At 40.9% G+C, this 15072-nt stretch overlaps 1 protein-coding gene across 1 annotated transcript in view; it reads left to right on the top strand.

The window, feature by feature from the left end:
* mical3a (microtubule associated monooxygenase, calponin and LIM domain containing 3a) overlaps window positions 1-15072 on the top strand; it is an 84532-nt gene continuing 69460 nt past the window's right edge. The window contains exon 1 of the mRNA XM_051381123.1: window positions 1-175. The gene's annotated coding sequence lies outside the window, so the exon portion shown is untranslated. The remainder of the gene's footprint in view (window positions 176-15072) is intronic.

Below are 15072 nucleotides of genomic sequence, written 5' to 3'. Positions count from 1 at the left end.
GAGTTCCAGCACTGCAGATCTCCCTCTGTCTTCAGCCACTCTCGCTTTTCAGTCTGCCGGTGAAAGACAGAAAGACAAGCAGAGCAGGAAGGAGTGTGAAACAAATCCTCTGACAGATGAGAAAACGGGGATATCTGCCTTTTCACTGGTCCCAGCACAGAATTCAGAAGCACTTGTGAGTAGACATGTCATTCAGTGTGTGTGTGTGTGTGTGTGTGTGTGTGTGTGTGTGTGTGTGTGTTCTGTATGGCAGTGGCTGTAATAAGAGTCACATCTCAGGAATTTATGGAAGCAATAGGAAGAGTTTCGCAAGGATGTCTTTCCACAATGTTTGTTATTGTAACCAAGGTGTATGTGTGTTCTCCTTACGAGTGACTAAGCTTGATGCCGTCCAGTTTGCTGACATGTGTGTGCTGTATGTACTGTATATGTGAATGTGTGCACTTGGTACACCGCAGCACATGTTGTTCCCCCAGCTGCCTGTCAGAAACAGACATTCCTGTGGTTTGATGACACTGAGTGAGCAAGTATTTCAGCAACGTCCTACGAAGGCGTCCATCCCAGCTGTGAACACTGTTGCAGTGGGTGGATGTGGTCCTCGCCCTCCTTGTTTACCAGCGTGGCTTTTTTTTATATTATGCAACGCTCTGCATGCCGCACCACACGTTACATAGCATCAGAGTTGCTGGCTGTGAATCAATGGCAGCAGGATGGGTTGGCCAACAGAGACACTGCAGCATCCAGCTTTGTGCCAACTGACACTGCTGTCACCGAGGGATGTCACTGTTTTCACCCTGAGTGTGTGTGTGTGTGTGTGTGAATTTTTACAGAGGAATGGAGCGGTTGCAGTTTACCCAAACACAACACATGTCCCAACCAACGTTTCTATCATCTTTTTCCTGTCTTTTTATTACCACAAGTCCAGTGGTGATGATGTCACTGCAGCTTCTTTTACAGTCTGACCCCCCCCCCTCTTCTCTTCCCCCATCGTCATCCTCCTCTGCTCCCTCTCCCCCAGCCCTCTCAGTGCAGGTTATCTTTGCTCCGTAATTGGGTCATTCTCATTTCTCTGTCTGACGTTGGCGTCAGGAAGCACAGCACGAGGGGGAGGCAGGGTTGTCAGAGTTTGATCTCCAAGCTAGAGGTGCGGAAACAAAACGCTGTAAGGAAAAAGGTTGGCGCACATGTGTGTGCCATGAGCAGACACATGTGACGTAATAGAGAGGAGGCAGGGACCCCCGGCATTGTCTGTTTTCATAACAGATGAAGGAGCAGCTGTGGGAGAGAGGAGCGAAGGTTAGAGAAGGAAAGAATATGATATGTTTTTCTTTTGCTGGTGGCTGGTGCTGCCCTACTTGCTACTGCATGACACAGATATTTTCTCTGAGGTTATAACCAAAAGTAGCTGCTTTCATTGCACCATTACAGTGTGGTGTGTCAGGTCAGGTAAGTCTTGTGTACACACACTCTGTAGCCAGTGGACGATCTCTGTCCTCAAGGTCACAGCCCAGGTTATCTCCGTCTCCCTCCCCACCAGGCTCTACTGTATCAGAAGACACAATGTGATATTGTGCTGCGCTGTGCTGAGTAGGAGGCAGCGCTCATGTGATGTTCAAGGGGGAGGTGAATAGCTGTCATTCATAAGAGAGCGCCCGTTTGCTCGGCAGCTGCCCTCTGCTCTGACTTCAGACACCGATCCTGCCTGTCAGCTGCTGCCTGGCTTCTTACTGCTGTCCCCTCTGCCCAAGAGTTTGTCATATTAAACATGTTTGTTGTGCTTGATAAGAGGCGTGGTGGAGTGACAAATGGGATTAAATCCACTTGATGAAGGAAGCATAAGCTCAATGCTTTAATAATTCAAAATGTCTGAGCTGATATGACAATTTATGCACAACCACAGAACTTTTTCATGTCTTTTATTATTATTTTTCCTTTATTTCTTCAGTTTTAGGTATCTGACAAGGACAGATCTTCTGTGAAAATAGAGATATGTGGGGAAAGTTATTATACTCTATATATACTATACATCAGTAAATCAAAGTGATCAGTAAAATCATTCTACATTTTTCACTTATTAGAATGTACTACTCAGACTGAAACAATAATATTTTAGGTAAAAGTGATGCACAGCGGTGGAAGAAGTACTATACTTTGGTAAGAGTATCAATGTTGTCTCAGAATTGTAGTGGAGTAGAAGTATAAAGTAGCAGAAAATGGAAATACTAAAGTAAAGTACAAGTTGTAAGTACAGCACTTGAGAAAATGTATCTAGTTACTTTCCACCCCTGGTAGTGCACTGTAGCTCAAGTATTTTGTTTGTTGCGGAGGTATTTTGTTAAATTACCCTACTACCCAGTATGCCACTGCTGATCATCTGACAGCATTAATCCCTGTTGGCGGACACTGGATCTCTCTGCACTGCTGCCCTGCAGACCGCAGCCTCTGGATGGTTTCAGAGCAGTCAGCAGCAGCAGCAGCAGAGTGCAGCTAGCCAGGCAGCTATCAGCGTGAGTGTGTACACAGGAGAGAGTGCATTTTACTTGCACCAGAACTGCACATTTTAAATGAATTGCTCTTGGAGGTGCAACAGCAGTGCAGATGAATGAAGTTAGAGGAGGTAGAAGGTGTGTTTGGCAAACCATTAACATAGAATGAATGAGAAATGGCAAAAAAAAAAGAAAGAAAAAAAAAAAAAGATTGTGCACGTACTACACATGCAGTCCTTCAGAACTGGTGTTTGTGAATTGTCCGGACGATAATCATCAGATAATCCAGTTAAGCTATTATTTCTCTAAAAGCTTTGTTTTGGTCAGCAGATGGACACTGCAGGGGTGTATTTTGTCTGCTCGGACTGTTCTTTTGTGGATCAATGTTGACTGCACAACTGACTGACTGAAGTAATTTGTCTTTTTGTCCATGTTCTAGAAATGTAGCTTCCACTGAAGATATCTTTAATTTTTGGTTACATGTGAAGTAGATGGAAGGAATTTTTTTTTTTTTTTACTGTTAGGGCACAAAGTATCATTACTGTGATCCCAGCGGACCTAATGTGGACTGGCTATGACTCAACATTGGTCTATAAATAAGCTCAGAACTTTATCTGATAGCATCTATGGAACAACCACTGGATTGGGCACCAGTGAACACCACTGGGAATCCACTTTGAAAAAGCAGTTAGAAAACATTCTCAGCAAATCCCTCCATCTTTTTCATATCATCAGACAACTTACTACCCGTCATAAACAACTACCCTAGCCATAACTGGAATACAAAGTTGAGCATTTCATTCTTATCTGAAGTAGATTATCTTAGGTCTGTGCATGGTTCATGAAAACTCCATCCAGTTTAACAGCTTGTTACTGCCACGCCTTTGCGTTCCTCCTGAGCCTTGCAGTTAGAGTTTAGCTAACCTCCTCAGCAAACATCAGCGAAATGCAGTGTGCTGTGCTCAGCATACAATGAAGGACCACTGGGTTACAGAACAGGAAAACCGAAAGGATTGAAATCTTTGGATTGAGCTCTGTTGTCTTGCCCGTGTGCTCTGACTGCAGCCCAGATTCAACACTACTTCGGCTCATTTGTCTGTGATTGTTGGGGTTTTTTATGCTGCATTTGTTTTGCTGATGGAGGAAACCCCCAACGGATCTTGTTTCACCATTTTCTTCTGCTTTTCTTTACAAAAACATCACTATGTGGATTACTTTCAGATATCTGGCACTCATATTGAAAACCCAAGACAGTTTTTTGAGCTTTCAGCAGGCACAGCAGTGGTCAAAACAACTAAAGTCAAGTTAACAAGTTAACAACTGAAACATCTATGAGCTCATCACTTAAGACACACTCTGTCATTGTTGTTTTCATACCCTCCCCCTTAAGTCAGTCATGACTCTGGTTGGATGTTTATTTGACTCTACGGGGCTTGAGTTATGTGCGCCACTTTCATCTTTAAGTATGGATGAATGTTGTTAGTCTTTGGGGAATTGACACTTGTTAAGAACAGGCTGAAAGAGAACAAGACCTTCACACAACTGAATAACATAGTCCAAGATGAAGGGCAAAAAAAAAAAAAAAAAAAGAACCATAACTCCTGGAGACATGTTGAGAAAACTCACTATTTTCTCAATCTCAGTAACAGCTTTCCATTAAAATAAAATAGTGGCCTGATATTTAATTACGAGCTGTGTGTTCAGTGGACTGCACGTGGAACATATGTGCACCATATGATCAAGTGATTACACTGCTGACTTCTGTATGAGGTTTCTGTTTAAATACACATGGAACATCCACAGAAACATTTCTGATACGACTAACATTTTTTTTGATTTAGTACAATGACACGCACGAGGCAAAGCCATTAACCATGACTGTGACTTTATACAATGCCTCGTGTGAGAACGATTGTGCATGTCAGTAATAAAATCAACAAAGACAAGCCGGTTAGAGTTTTTCTCTCAGAGGCTGTGGGGTTTCTAATAGACAAAGACACATCTGTTGTAGTTTAGATCACAGTCATGACTGTTGAAGAGACATGGTTCCAATAGATCTCTTTCTTCGTCAGATGTGTTGTCTGCTGCCTGCGTCCTTTGTTTACACCTACATCACACTAACCTGTTTCAGATGTGGGTGACCTATGGCAAGAAAGAGGTCAGAGGGCAGTGTGGCTTGAAGAATTTGACATTTGTCTGCATATTTATTAAGTAATAAAAACATTGACAAAGTATCCCATGAGTCCCTAGGAGATCATTTCACCTCAGGTATACAAAACTGCTCAGCACAACAGCAGCGTAAATCCTCCACACCTGGCTGCCAGACTTTGGCGAGACTCTTGATGGATGACGAGCTAACAGCCACTTGTAGTCCAAAGCTTGCCCAAGTGCTGTTTCCGTAAGTGAAGTTGATTCTCTGCCAAAATCAGCCACAACCCCAAATCTGACAGCTATGGGACCTGAGCCGGTGTAGTTTCAAAGTTTGTATCACCATTTACTTTTTTCCCCCACTTTACCTTAACAAGAGCTCAGCCCCAACCCCAATCAGCTGTTTGCTGAGATACATACCCTCAACCTAACTTCACCCTAACCACCATCAATTGTCTCTGTGACCCTTAACCACAACCTAACCCCTCCACAAAGGGCAGCACTACAGGAAACACATGGGAAAAGAAGAAGGGGAAACAGGCTGTGACTGAAAACTGTCTCACATTTGGTCCTTTGGTGTTAAACACGGCCGGCTACACCAGCATTCAGCTGCAGTTGGTCTAAATCAGCTACCTGCATACCTTTGGTATGAAGTTGTGTATCGAACTCACCAAACATAGTTAGATTAACAACGCTACAATGAATGAAGTATTGATATTACATGTTTAAATGTACTCATTAAGGGTCCAGTGTGTAACATTTAAGAGGATCTATTGGCAGAAATTAAATAAAACATCCATATGTATGGTTTCATTAGTGTATAATCACCTGAAAATAAAAATCGTTATGTGTTTTTTGCTTAGATTAAGCCATCTTTATCTACAGACATTGCTGACGTTCAACGGCCATGTTTCTTCAGTAGCCCGGAACTAACAGCTATTTGTACCCAAAACATAAGTAGTCCTACTTTTAGATGTTTCCTGCAATAAAAAAAACGGGATGCTAATGTGTGAGCATGAAGCACAATGTGTACATTCCTGTCTGTGTGCTGCATCATTACTTACATGTACATTTATGTGAGTACAGGTGAATATGCTTGAGTGTGTGATTGTGCTTGTGAGTGAAGTCGGTCAGCGGGGAGTAAAGATCTGAGGCTTACTGTGCAGAGAGGCAGAAAACAGGATATGGCAGCACTGAACTTCGAGAAGAGTGAGAAGGAGCGGGTTACACGCCTCAACACATACACAGGCCAGGGGGTGTTGGCATGAGGTCACACACGGGGTCAAACATTCATAAATAGACGCTACACACATTTGGACGTACGATTCATGTCCACACACACACACACGCACACACAGAGAGAGAGAGGGTGAGGGGGTCCAAACTGGACTCAAGTCTTCATCGCAGCTGTCTCCCTGGTTCTTCTTCCCAATCCCACCGGGATCAACTTTCGGACAGGCGGTGTGTCAGTCACACAACAACCAGAGTCACCAAGTTACGAAAAAAACGTAGTAGTCATAAAAGTAATAATCAGTAGTAATACTTTAGTAATCATGAAATCTTACCAATAATACTAATACTGATGTTGGAGATGAATGTGACTGACGCTGTCTTCAAATGCAACTTGTGAGGCATTTTTAACAATGCAATTTTGAGTACACTTAAATTTTTTCTTTAAATGTAAAAAGTAACTTTTATGTGCTCTGACATTTTAAAACATGAGCATGTCACAACTTGCAAACTCTGAAATATGATAAATATGATCCCACTTAAATGCACCATTACACAGTCAATGAGAAACTTGCATGAGTCATTATATGACTGTCAAAGTCATATAAGCAGTTTGTAAGCAAGTGCTCCCATCAACAACTTAACACCCAAATACCTTCAGATTATATGCAAAAAAATTAGAACTGATATGTTTTATCAAATTTATATTGGTCATGCAAAGCCCAGAGTGTTTTGTTTTGAAAAGCAAAAAAGAATGCCAAAATTGTAGTCATTTTTATGCTTTTATTTTATTCCCTTCAAATATTTATCCCTATTGGAACTTTTTAGCCAAATATATAAAGTCTTATTTTCACTATCAGCTTCGTCCTCTGTCTGAGAAGTGCATTTTTTTAATCTTGGACTGAGATTCTTCATCACAACAGTACTAAACAAACAGTCATGTAGCCTAGTAACCGTCTGCATTGACACAATGGACTGGTGGACCCGTGCGTAAGCTTGGCAGGGGACAGTGCTGGTGTGAAAATGTACACTGTGGTGATGAAGAGTCCCAATTGAATACTAGATTAAAGAAAGCCTGTCTGACAGGGTGGGGATTCCAGCTGGGCACTCATGCAGGTTCAACACCCAAGGGACAGGCAGGGAGCTGTGCGTGATCAGCCCTCGGATGAAGAGCAGCAGGGATTGTACAGAGAATAAGGTTCATGCCATTTTCATAATCCACATCTCTGTACTTGTACTTCCTTGAACCGGTTGAGCTCTGGCCAACCTGCCACATGGATTGTGGGAATCTTCTTTACCCCAGATGTATTCTGTGTAAAGTCCTATTGAATGTGGTTGGGTACTCTGGGTGTGGTTGGGCTCTTTTTTATTCTTGGCTTCAGCAGATCTTTCCTCAGCAAGGGGAGAATGGGTTCATTTCAGGCTACAACACAGCTGTCTGCAGTGCTACTACCTTACCTGCTTCTGTTTGTCCTAGTTACACCTCGCTGAAACCTGTCTTTGGCTATTTTTGTCGTCTTTCTAAAGGTTAGAGAAGAAGAGACAAGGTATCACACATTATAGTGAGACTCATGCAGCCACAGTGCTTGTAAAAAAAAAAACATGGAGACGAGCTGCTGACAGGGCCCCTGTCCGAGAGTGCAAGGTTACCACGGTAACCCATTAAATCACACGGCAGTAAGGCTGACTACAGGATTTGCAGTTACCCAACTTGCTGATCCACACCCTTGCCGGATGACAAAATTATGGGATGCCTGCTCTGGCTGAGATGAGTGTTGTTCTTTTGGGTGACATCCAGCGTGTATACAGGACATATGCACTGTAATTATGTTCAAGTGTGTTCAATCTACCTGCTTGTCTTAAACTAAAAGCAAAACTGTCACCATAATGTAAGTTTGGGTTCCCCACTGACTGACATGTGCAGTGAATGTTGAAATGACTCGGCGGAATCACTTTACTTGTTCAGGTGTAGTTTTTTAAGAGGCGATAATAGCAGCCTTTCCTTTCCTCTCTCAATGATAAGCTCTGTGTTTCATTGAGAGAGGGGGAGCGCAAGGGAGAGAAAACAAAGACATGAGGTCACAGATCAGAGCTGATGTCAGGACAAGAACTGCAAGCCAAATGTGATTCATATATGTACACACACACACACACACACACACACACACACACACACACACAAGCATGTCTTCAGGGGATTACAAAAGCTCAGCCCTTAGTTAAAGCAACATTAAGGAGTAAGATTTTTTTGCAATTTGTTGCCCCCAGTTTAACAGTGCGGCCTCTTGTTAGGTCACTCTCTCATTTTCTCTTCTTAGCTTTCTCCGTCAATGTCCTCTTCAGTCTCTTTGCCTCTGTCATGATGTTCCTGATTTTACTCTAGCTTTTATTTGTAACTGAAAGACATTTTGATAAACCAACATCTAAGTTTATTTCCCTGTATAATTAAATGAGGCAGTAGCTGAACCATGACTGCTAAGATATCTTAGTAGAGAAGAAGTTGCTATGCACTTTTGACTCTGTGTTAACGTGGTTAAGTTGTATTTAAAACAAATACTTAATATATTAAGTTGTAGATTCAATTATTATAATATAATAATTTTTAGGTTTTGGTTGGTTCTATGGCAGTGATTTATTGAGGTTAAATAATCAGCATAAATGTATAATATATAATATTTTTTTAACTTCACTGCTTTTCTACTTTGTAGGGCAGTAAAGATCACTGTACTGTGGATCTATTACCAAAAGTATCAGTCTATATTATAGAACCTAAAATGAGTCAACCTCCAAAGACCACAATTCAAGATGACTCATAACTGTAATTATGACTTATCATTTCCATGCCAGGAAGCGTTTCAGAAGACGAGGCATCATGTATTTGTATTTCAGAATAGCTCATTTAAGGATTAAACTCCTTATATTTTTGTTGTGTATTTTTTGTCCACAATGTGAAAAGTATGCTGCTTGTTAACATGTAGTTACAGTTTGACAGCAGGATGTATCACAGTTGACAGTTGATAGCAATACAAAATATATCTATGACTCATCTTCCGAACACTCTTCTTTCATGTGAAGAAGATCTTTTGAATGAAAAGAAAAATGAAAACTTATGTGGTTATACAGTATCTTGACAAGGTTTTAATGAGCCTTTTCTCATTAGAAGCATGCTTGTTTTATAACCTCACTGAGCCACGTTCAGCATTTATGTATCCAGGCACACTGCGGCTATCAAATGTGCCAGAAGCCCCTGAGATCAAAGTATTATTTCATGCTTTCGTGCCTCACGAGGAGCCAAGTCTGTAGAGCCTCATCAGGCCAAGAAGAAAAACGGACATGACATACACCATATAAGGCCTCTGAAGTGAGGTCATGCCTCCACGCTGGGATCATCAGAATAGCTGGACTCTGACGTGGTTCTCTTTTACTGTAATTGAAAAGCTGCACTCTCTGTCGATCTGTTTTTAATTTCACAATTAGATACAGTTGGCTGCGATGATGTTCGCATGGTGCTTTCATAACACGTTTAGGACCTCTTAGCTTCAAACAAAGTTATGTTGTAATCCTGCCGCAAGGTTTTTAACCACAGTATCGATGTGTAAATAGCGTTTATGTTGTTTCATTTTATAATGGAGAATAAAGTGCTAGTGTTTATGCCTTTCAAAGGTCTCAAGCTCTTGTCAGAAATTTCACACATACTGTCTGTCTCTGTGAACTAATTAAAATTGAGACTGGTCTTTGTTGATTGAATAAACTTGTGTAAATGAGGAAGTATTTTGATTTACTTGGCTTGCTATATCTCGGACTCTTACCTGATTTAAATATTTATTGAGTGGATTACTCTCCTTGCTTGAATTTAGTTACATCTGTGGCGATCCCAGGTCAAGTCCCAAGTCCTGAAACTTTGAGTTTGGAGTCCTAAAGAAGTCATAATGTGCGCTGCACCAAATGCATGACCACTGCATAGTTTTTGTATTATCTTTGGTATCACTTTTTCCAACTGGCCCTCAGTAACGTAATGTTTCTTCATTATGCAACTTTAATGTATGCTGTGATTGGAATGAATAACATGAACATTAGTTGATTCAGTAAATGTAGGGAACTGAACTCTGTGGCACACTTAAATAACATACTTTTTCATCTTCATGTGGTTTTGAGAAAAATGCCTCGACAAATAACGGATAGAATTCAGAATGAATAGTACTGACCTTGATGATCACATAGTATGTTATATATATTTGATGAACTCTGGATGCATCCGTTTTTAGTAGAAGGTGCACTAATTTTCATATTTGATTTTAAAGTACTCCACAAGTGTTCAGATTAGATGACATTCATTTCGTTTCACGCTTTTTTTTTTTAATAATTACAAAAATTGCCTTGAAATGTGTAAGTAATCTTACCCAACCCTTGTCACTCACTATCAGGACTGCTGTAAAGTCCATGGATGCTCTGTGATTAGATGAATGTTTCTATCATTTAGCCCCACATAATCCCATCAGATCTCAGTATAGTATCAGTTGTAGGTGATGAAGAGAGAAAGGGCTTAATGTCTGACTTTAAAAAAAAAAAGTGTCAGGAGAGCTTAGAGACCGAGGCTTTGTTCGTTTGATCAGCATCTATGGTTCTGATAGAAGCTACAAAGTGTACAAAACACAAGTGTTGGCATTGGGATGAATGAATGGCTCTGAACATCTTGTCATGGAGTGACAAAAGCAGAACAAACATCAGAACAAGAGCAGTTTTGTTCTTTCAGACGATAAGGAATCCAATTACTCTGCCTTCCCTTTGATAAGATTTCTGTTTAAAAGCACCACTCAATGTCATGTTTATTCAACACAGGGTTTATGTAGATAATGCTTCTCCTCAGATTTCCTGATCGCCGTGTTTGCTTTCCATGATTGTGGGCGGTAAGGTGGCGTCAGCAGCAGGACTTTCTGCATGTGTGGCTATTTCTCTGGGTGCAGAGACTAGAGCAGTGCATTAAGTGTAGCAGAATGCACAATAAATAGAATGCTGTGTGTTTAAGTCGAGAGCTGGGGACAGGCGGCAGAGATGAGCTCCCCGTTCTCCCAGTCTTTGTATCCCAGTCGTTCATTACAGGCGCTCTTTGTGCCAGCCACAGATCACATGTCACAATATTTGAACAGCTGCAGACGATATTTGTGTGTTTGCTCTTCTCCATCGACACAGAGGGCAGAGATCTGGTTTGATAAGATGGAGTGTGAGAATTTGGAGAGCTGAGCAGTGGTGGGAAAAAGAGATGATACGGTTTGGGCGTCGATGTTCGTCTTCTCTTCATTTATTGTTCTACTTTCTGAAAAGTTATTGTAATGTTATCCATAGTTTAACATACGCTGCACCACAGACTAATACATTACAGTACATTAAAGCACTACACACTCTATAAGCTCTTTATAATCAAACAAGATTAAGATTATTGTGGTCACAATTATAAACCACCAAGAAGAGTGACATCACTCTGGCTCAGAGTGAATAACAGATCAATTTGTTGACGCCAGTGATGGATTGTGTTAGAAATCCTGTTAGTAGAGTCATTGACAGCTCCATTCATGCTGTCACTTCTCTCTTCCTCCATTAACCTAAACCTGTCAATAGCAGAGCTGGGAATGTGACATCTGCACTTCTGCTGCATGTTCTTACCGTGTTGAATGTATGGCACACCAGTAAAACTTTAATCTTTTATGAGTAAAAGCACACACAAAAAATAGCAATGCTAATATAAACAGTGCCATAAAATATAGTATAGAGTGGTAGTAGTCATAGGATGTTCAGTGTTAGTGATAGCAATCTAACCAAGGCAGAAAGAAGTTGCCAGTATTTGTCCGCACATGTACTTTAAATTTTAAATAACTGAAGCCTCCAGCCACCTCCATCTTGCAGACATATCCTGTTGTGTTATTAACTCCCCGAAACTGAGTCAGAGCCTGAGGGCTGACAGCAGGAGACTGCTCTGTGGACATGCAGCACACAGGGATCTGAGAAAGAGAATCATCATTACAGGAACTAATGCTGGCTCAATCCCATCTGAACATCTTACAACTGATAGGCTTGTCTTTTATGTAGGTCAGAGTTACTGAAAAGTCAAAAACAGGTGTTGATAAGAGCTATAGAACATCCAATCCTGTGTCAATGTTTCTTCTCCAAGTCACTTTAAAAGCTACAGGGCAAGAGCTGCTATTGTTGTAATAGTCAGCCTTCTGCAACCGTGATCAGGTGTGTTTCAGTGTGTACAACATGTGCTGAGGTATTGGTTGTGCATGGACGTGTATGTGTTACAGGTGTCCATGTGTGTTTGTCCATGGTCTCTATGTAAAGACAGAGGGGTATTTGGTTTCTGTCCTTGAGCTGTGTTTGTGCGCAGGTTCGTTGTGAAAGCTGCAGAACGTGACCATCATGGCTACTTCGTATCGAGTTCATGACTCGACAGAAACCATGACCTCAGCCTGTTGTAGAATTACTGAATCAACATCTGCACATAGGAGTTGCAATGCAAAGTGGGTGTTGCAAATCTTAATGTCAGATAAACAGCACAGTCTGGATCTGTTTTCACATTATAAGTCAAGGTGAAGTTGGGGTCAAGCACATTTCCGCTTTGGTGCAGAATCAGAAAAAAAAGCACTTCAGCTCAGCTTATGTTGTCTTATGTGATAAACTCAAGTTTTTGATGACAGATGGACAGAATCCTCATGCAGACCCCTTAGTGCGGACTACTGTGCTGTATACTTTATGTGTGGTGATTTGTACTGAGCTTTGAGGTCGTGGTTTAAACTGCAGCTGAGCTCTGCATTGTCTCTGGCTGTAATGAAAGCTTTGCTCAGGACTGTGTTTACTGACTACAGATTACAGTTAGCGCCTGCTGGCTAGTCAGTATACAGCAGCTTCATAGTCGCTCTGCGAAGAGAGTGGAGGAATGGAGTGCACGGAAAAGGGGGCAAAAGAGAGAAAGAGAAAGAGACAGAGAGGGCACCTTGGCAGAGCGGAGCTGAGTACAATTAAAATTCTGGTCTGATCACAAGCACACACTGTTTGGAGTCCGTATTTGGTACGATAAGGGGGCTGCTTAACTACACCCTCTTTGCCATGCTTGGCAGGTAACACTGATGACACTTGACTTTGCAATGTGCAGAATTCACATTCAAACATACTGTATTAACATTAACAGGTATTAGACACTGTTACAAAAGCAAGTACATGACACAATGCAAAAAATAAAGTGAATGAAAACTTGAAACTATAAGAAAGTGGTCACACAAATCAAGTGGGTCAGTATAGCTCATACTGGGGTAACTTTGTCATTGTGTTGGTGCTGTATTCACTCACACTGGGTTAATTTTTAACCTAGTGATTTTTTGTGATGACATATGTAAATACAGAATTTGTGCATGGACATATGCACACATATATAGATAAGAATTTACACATGTACATGTATATATGATATACCTTGGATTTACAGGTGTGTAAATCTGCTGATATTTGCAGTGTAGTATAATTTCACTTAACATGACACAAACTTGCTCTTTAGCTTCTTTCACCAAATGTTGGCTTTTTTTTCTCCAGCCAAATTATTGATAAATAAGTCGCTTTGATAATAGTCTCTTTTAAATGTTGAGTGTCGTGCTGGTGTGTGTCAGCAAATGAGCATGACCAGACAAATGTGCAGTAATGAAGTGCAGAAATATCTTACTCATGAATATAATATAATACTAACTTCCCTTAAGGAAAACCTGCCAACTTGAATTTAATCAGTTGAGAGTTATTATTACGTAACCTGTTACGTGTCTAAAACAAATCCATTATCATAACTAATGACGTTTTGTAATGAGGTTACAGACTGGGAAGGTTCTCTGTTGCTTTCTCCCAGGCATCGTGAGGTTGTTTTCTGTGCCGGCTGTAGATAAATGAACTGAACCATCAAGTAAACATTCATGCCTGGGTAGAGTATAACCTTGTGGTACGATGTAATTCAACTTATTAAACCATATAATTCCATGGATTTAGGGGCAATTACCCATTTCCATGCTCTGTTGTGTCTGGCATGCTTTTACTCTGCCAGCAGCAGTACATCAGGCTTGATGTTTGATCCTATTAAGTTAAGATTAGGTTCTATTAAGATTACTGTCTGAAGAAGGGGAAAACAGTATGAGTTAAATCAGAATCCAGAATACTTTACTAGCCATTAAAGTATGCTGGATTGAATGGAACAGCATATTTTTACTAAATGAACACCTACAATAACAATTTTTTTTCTTTGCATGGGTGAGAAAACATCATTGTTTTAGGCCCTGTGGAACCAGAAAATGTGTGTATGGTCTGTGTTGGCTACTTGTATGCATATGTGGTTTTGTATATATATAAACACAGAAGTGATCTGGAAATTTCTCAGAGTCATACAGTATACAGTCAACAATCTGTGTTGTTCTAATAATGTGACATGCTCGGCAATATCTTAGCAGGGCTCAGGATTCTCATATTGGCCAGGACAGGAAGAAAATCTGGTTGCCATGGTAACTGATCATGTTTTAAGCCTTGTTTGTGTCAGTCCAAGGGTAAGTGCAGTGATCTGCGGCAGGTTTCCAGTCTGGGATTGGTTAGTTAAGGTGAGTCCTTGGAACTCCATAGTCACGGAAATTGGCACACAGACAGAACTCAGAGTAGGACTGCTGACAGGCATGTTTGTGCTGTATAAGTTGATTTTGCATTGATTTACTGTCATAGAAAATGGAGGGCTCTTTAGCATGTTACTCATTGACTGCTTCCTGTTTATAGAGGTACTGAGAGAGTGCATCAGAAATCCTACGAAGACCACTCAAGGCTGTCCTGCTCTTACTGTGATCACGGTGAGACAGAGATCTGATTAGTGAATTAGTGTCTGTACATCCCATTTGCCTTCCACCTTAACTATGGAAAGACTCATTCTCCTGATGAGTACCTTTGGGGTTTTGGATGGGCAAAACATGCCCGTTCTCTCTGGGTGCAGAACCGCAGTTTTTAGGAAAGTTTCCTGTTGCAAAATGTTTAAATGACAAACTGAAAAGAACATATTAAAGAGTGAGCTCAGCTAAAAAAATCTAATTTTTTAATTTACCCCTAGTGGTATCTTACGATGCAGATCATTTTATTTGTGCCCATCTTAATGTCTAATTTCTACCGCCAACCCAGTGTAAAGGAGGTGAATGGAATGTAA

This window comes from Dicentrarchus labrax, unplaced genomic scaffold, assembly GCF_905237075.1.
Source record: "Dicentrarchus labrax unplaced genomic scaffold, dlabrax2021, whole genome shotgun sequence".
NCBI classification, from domain to species: domain Eukaryota; kingdom Metazoa; phylum Chordata; class Actinopteri; family Moronidae; genus Dicentrarchus; species Dicentrarchus labrax.
The sequence above is the reverse complement of the archived record's forward strand: the minus strand, read 5'-3'. Positions and strand labels throughout refer to the sequence as shown.